We start from the raw sequence: 6303 nt of genomic DNA on the forward strand, positions 1-6303 counted from the left end.
TACTGGTAAGCTATTCACCTTAAATATGTGAAGGTCATTTTTTTTTCACACAGAGTAAAGCTCTGAAGTTAAGGAACTTGAAATCTTATCGGTATAAAACTGCATCCTCAATGTATTTTTTCACTTCACAAATGAAAGCCCTATACATGAAAGTCATTTAAAATGGTAAAGAATCGGGCTACATACAATGAATATAATTATCCTACACTGAGAAGAACTTTCATATTGTCATGGAACTTAAATCTTCTTAGACTATTTATTGGCAAAAAAAAATGAAATTAAGTACAGCAATATGAAAATAGAAATGGGAACGTTCATCTCTAAGTGAAATGGAATGGGAAGGCATGTCTACTTGCAAGAGTGTCTTAAAATCACTAAGCCATACTTTGTTAATTGTCATGTTTGTTTCTTAACCCGTTCCATAATGAGATCTGAAATCCCCATAGACCTAATACACAGGTCACCAAGCTCTCGTAGGGAACGGTTTTTTTCGTAATACACGAGTGCTTAACAGTATTTTTTTTTGGGGGGGGGGGTGGGGTGGACTGAGGTTGTAACTTGTCATTCCTGGAAATCAGAATATTGTTGTGAAATATATGCTTGTAACTGGTATCTTTTTTGTACATTTTTCTTTCGATATCTCCCATGAAGGCGGAATTAGTGTGTCATTGGATTTGGCAAGTCCTCTAACACAAGACCAGGAAGTTACAGCTGTGTGCACTGGCGAGGAAGTGTTTGGCGTAAAAGACGTAATTTGGTATCTGAATGGCGTTAGGATAACAAATGGCGTACAGACATATGTGAATATGCTGATCAACTATGAATGGATTCTAGAATGACCATTACTCTTTGTCAAATTGAAGAATTGACTGAACGAAGCCTCTAAGTTGGACAATCGTGCATCAAGGTAAAGACAAATTCGAGAACTGAAGTATTTTGGTGATTGTGCCACCAGCAATTTTGATATTTTGACAGAAAAAAAAAACAGCTGTCAAATTTTGCCCTGCTGATAGGCATCTTCTGTACGTTGACAAGTTACGCTCGTAATGACTCAATTTCAGATGCATAATCGGTCTATAAAAGAAAACATCAAGAGACTCAGCTATGTGCAATTTATCTCTTTTTTTCACTTGCGCGGCCGACTGAAAATTATCACTTTGATGAAGTATAATTTCAAATTCTTCGCTATAATCATTCAGTATTCGAAATTAATCGTGTTGTTTACCCTTAAGACATCTCAAAACGGATTAATGTTACAAATCTTTACTTGATATTCGTCATATATCTCTTCAAGCACGATACGCCATACTGGACATTGTTTCGTCGCGGAACAGTGGGTGTTATAGGCTATTGAATTCGTTTTTGTTTTCTCTGGTCCTATTCAAAGTGAAACTGATGAGGAGTAACCCAAGACGGAAATGAAGTGGAACCCAGATGTGTCCAAAATGAAGAAGTTTTCTTCTCTAAGTCATTTAAAGAACACGTCACACCGCAAGATTTGAGAAGGAAAAGAGAACAATTCATCTGCTCGAAGACTCATTGATTCAACTTCTCTTGACCATTATAGCAAAAATCAAATGACAAACTTAACATTATTATATAAGCAAGACATTTGACTGACACAGTCCAACAAATAGCGGTTTGTCTACAGTGCACTCGGCTCTACTGTTACTATCGTTACGACTTCCGGGGCACCCACGTGACTGCTCGAGGCCGTGTGATGGCAAGACTGGTGAGTAACATGATTCACTTGAAGTCGTTCAAAGTATTCCTTGCAATGCTACACTGAACATGTAGACTGTTTTTATTAAACAGCTCCAATTTCTTATGTGTCCTCTCACTTATGAAGGGATGGCATAGTTTCGGTTTAGATGGGGCTTCAGGTTTCAAATTTCCTTATGAGATAATGAGAAACCTCTCATGAAATATGAAAGAGCGCAAAATTATAGGAGTTAAAAGTTTATGGGACGAAAATCGATTTTGAAGTGGCTGAAATATCCAAAAGCAAAGAAGTTCTAATCAAAGGTGAGACCCACCTTTCATTACGACCACTTTGATTTTGTTGTTGTTGTTGTTGTTTTTTATATCTCAGCCATTTGAATTCCTCCTAGAATCGTTTGCTTTTTTCATAATTTATAAGGGATTTCTTATTATCTATAAAAAAGTAAAAATATGATTCCCCATCTCAACCAAACTATACCATCCTTTTAATCAAACACGACTATTCCCACACACACATACACCCCCCCACACACACACACAGACACACACTCTCTCTCTCTCTCTGTCTTGTTGTTACTCCCTTTCCCCGTGCATATGTGACCCTGCAGCACATTATCAGCAAACGTTCTCAAGTTTAGATTCCCTTTATTAAAGATGAAGAGAAATGAAGTGATTATCCTAATTCAGCAAGATACGATAGTCATAATCCATCAAATTACGATGGAAGCTCAAAAACGCAAGAATTCTACATTTTGACTACAGGGTTTGCACTTAAAGGCTTTATTAATGAACGGCGAATCAGTCTAGTGAATTGAAAACTCCACTGGAAAACATGATTATTACATTATCCGAAAGGTTTATGACAATTTCCGGACTTGGTACATTTAAAAGCAACATTCTGTTCATGATTATATCAAAGTACTCAAAGAACTACTGTACCTGACTGTTTAACTCTGTAAGTGCCACGTTTGTACGCCAAACTCAGATCCCGTTTACAGTGAGTAAAAAGGCCGGGCTCGGCCCGGGCCGAGTCCGGCCTTCCTTTTACTGTAGACGCGCAAAAGATCAAATGCGGTACCAAAAACGGCAGCGCATTTGGCCAAGCTTTGGAGGTAGTCTCGGTCCGGGCTCGGCCTGGCCTTTTCTCACTGTAAACACAAACTGAGCCAAATGCGGTACCAAGTAGCGACCGGCGCGCCCAGGTATAATCGTTTGTTTACAAGCAGAGCGCCACTACGACCAAATATTAAAAGGTTTGAATTAAAAGCCCGGGCCGAGCCCTCCACTGAAAAACGGAGAAAATTGCGGAGCCGAGTACCGCAAATGAAGCCTGGCTCAGCCTGGGCACAGCCAAGGCTCGGTCAAGCCCTGCACAAGTTTCGCATATTTTGCTAAAACGCACAAACCCAACCAAACCGATCGTTTTATCACCAATGCCACAGTACAATGGGAGCTTCATTCACAATTCCATTTCTCTCACATGTATCTTGCATTGTGTGGATATTGAATATCAATCTGTGTTCCCTATTGAATTTGAGAGAAATTATATTAGTTTCTGTCACGTTTGTTTGTTTTTTTTTGTTTTTGTTTTTTTTTTTTTTGTGCAAAAGTCGTGCCTGAACAATAATGTAGTTACTGGTCATTTGAATGAGAAATGCGATAATAGAATTGTCATTAAATTAACATCATAGAAAAGGCTTGGCATTTTCTCTACGACTTTGCTCATTGCATGACAAGAGTAACAAAAACCTGTAAAGTAACATGAATTTGGAAAACAATGTTTTTCAAAGCATGCATATGTTGCCGTCTCAGAATATAAAATGTGAAAAACAGGAATTTTTTACCGTGGCGCATAAAAATAGCTAAAAGATGTTTTCTTTTCTTTTCACATAGATCGTGAAATGAATATATAAACAAAAATCAAACATAAAACCACGTGATTTGTTGGAAAAAGAAGAATGAAAATAAATGAATTGATTTGAATTTGCAGACCTTTCTTATACTGAAAAGTCTTAGCTTCAAGCGTCGGTTTTGCATAGAATGGACAGTTGAAACTTAGTAAATAAACAAACGACAACAAAAATATCAAAAACAAATCAAACCCCAGAATAAACGTAATTGAATTAACCCATTACGCTGTTTACAGGCGTTGTAGAAAATCAACCAGTACTACTGTTTGTGAGTTTTCTAATGTGGATCACACGATATTCGTATAGTAATATGGAATTCAGAGACTGTTTGATACGAGAGGATTTTTTTTCTCCCTTAAGATTTTCTCCTTCTAGCCCCTTAGGTTTGTTTTGCTTTCTTTGTCTAGTCTCCTTTGCCGAATATAATTATGAGGTCGGAGACAGAGGAGAAATTACAAACAAATGGAGGGAGACAGAAAACAGACAAACGGACAGATAGAAAAGGAAAGAAGCATAGGTTCGCGAGATGATTATTCACTACATCATTATACATGTCTTCAGGATATTCCTTGGCGCGAAGAAAAAAATAATTATATGTCAGCCCCTTTTAAGTCTTTTTCGTAAAATATCTTCTGGCGAAGACTTTCCGTTCGGCGTCGACTGGCCAGTGGCAAACATTATAGGTCAGCAAAGTCAAAGTTTTTTTCTTCAAAAACACTCATCGTTATCTTGTGCAAATCGTTGGAACCCTTTGATTTTCACGCCTTTCACTTGAAATTTTCTTTCTTTTGATTTTTTTTTTCTTTGAAGATAATGATTATATGAATTGTAATTGCTTGCAATGTTTCAGCCCATTTCACGTTGGCATGATAATCGAGATCCTCACTTTGAGGACTTGCACAAACAGGAGTCAAACTCGGTTTCTCAAATATCTGTCAAGATAGAAATACACACTCGCACAAACACAGGCTCACAAAGTAGCACCATCAAGTAATTTATAATAAGCACAATCAAACGCAAAAAAGATGGTTTATTTTTTCTTATTCTTCGTCCGTCCCTTTTCCGTCGTTTTAGTGAGACTTGTCGGAGGAATTGATGAGAAAGAGGGCCGAGTTTAGGTTTTCTGCGACGGGCTCTGGGGCACTGTTTGTGACGACGGGTGGGATATTAACGAAGCACACGCCGTGTGCAGACAGCTTGGTTACACGTCATCAGCTGCATCAGTGCACCTCGGGGCACACTTCGGGCAGGGTTCTGGTCCCATCTGGCTTGATGACTATACGTACTGCCCGACTGGAAACGAGAAATCCCTCCTTGAGTGCTTTAGATTTCCATGGGGCTGCTATATGTCTCGCCATACACCTTCATGTGGACATGACAACGATGTGGGGGTGCGATGCGAAGGGGAACGTAAGCATATCAGCTTCATCTAGTGCATCTTTAGATCATCTATTCATACATTATATTTCTAGACGATTCGATTTACAAACAACAACAACAGACCTTATCATGTTGTGTGCTAAATCCATAATTCGCCATAATAACTGACGACATAATATTATGAAGTAATAATGCTATGAATTTCCCTCAATGGTTGTTAATAATTATGGTCTACTCAGTCGGTGTTTTTGGTTTTGAATTATTTTTTTTTCCTTGTGTGTGAATGATTGTATTTATTGATTGATTTACTGAAGTATTGCGGAGTACGTTAGTGATACCACTACTTCATGTAATGATAACTGTCATTATACCTCACCTACCTCATTTAATAATGTTTCCCTATTAATATATCACAATTCCCAGCAAATACTTCCCAGCAAACACATTACCTTTTCAGAACGTTTCCTGAACCTTTTTTTTTTTTGAGGGTCCTTACGTCTTTGCATACAATGGATGTTTTTATAAAGTACAGATGCCGTCATAGTTTGGACTTACATTTGCCGAAAAGGACAGGTTTTCCTTTATTTGTTTGTTTGCTGGTTTTATTTGGAAAACGTTTTAAAACCTTCAATGGAGTTTTTTTATTAGGTCTGCTATGAACGGTGACTTCGTCTTTAACTGTGAACAGTTAAAAAAACGTTTTTATTTGGTCCGCTCCGTCTTCGTCATTGGTTTGTTTTTCATGAATATTCATGTGAATTAATGAATATTCATATAGGAAAATAAAGAATTTGAAAACTAGTGCAATAGATAACAGGCATTGAAATCTTAAGTGTTTATGCTGGGTTCAAACTTTAGGGGTTAAAATTTTACCCATGACACTATTGTTCAGTAATTCACAACTTCAAATTGATAATATTTCAAAATGATTGTGTTATGAAAAGTTTTTTTTTTCATATTTTAATAGGCGTATAATGTGTGATTTTAATTCAGGAACAATGTCTTAATGCATTACAACATTTTTGCCGGTATATAAAAGAAAGTGAAACAGATACATCAGCTTGGAATAGGATGCACGTATATAGGTGGGATGACATTAGGAACAGGTTAGGATTGGATTATTTAGGACTGAGATACATTAATCCTAGATTTTTAGTGCCCAACTTGCATACACATTAGATTTCTTAAAAGGTTTACTAGACGTAAGTTCTGGAAAGGGTCATGAGACTATTTAAACATTCTTAAAACACTTTTTGAACGTTCTAGCCGGTTTCAACGGTTTTCTAGACGT

General features: G+C 37.3%; 1 long non-coding RNA gene across 1 annotated transcript; it reads left to right on the top strand.

Annotated features, from left to right (window-relative positions):
- The first annotated feature begins 799 nt into the window (after positions 1-799).
- LOC139717259 (uncharacterized) lies at positions 800-4893 on the top strand. Its single transcript, XR_011709953.1, has 3 exons — positions 800-907; positions 1388-1732; positions 4707-4893. It is a non-coding gene; the product is annotated as an uncharacterized lncRNA (long non-coding RNA).
- Positions 4894-6303: the final 1410 nt, after the last annotated feature.

Source organism: Diadema antillarum, unplaced genomic scaffold (genome assembly GCF_040938485.1).
Source record: "Diadema antillarum isolate AM-2024a unplaced genomic scaffold, OU_Dant_1.0 scf00000073, whole genome shotgun sequence".
Classification (NCBI taxonomy): domain Eukaryota; kingdom Metazoa; phylum Echinodermata; class Echinoidea; order Diadematoida; family Diadematidae; genus Diadema; species Diadema antillarum.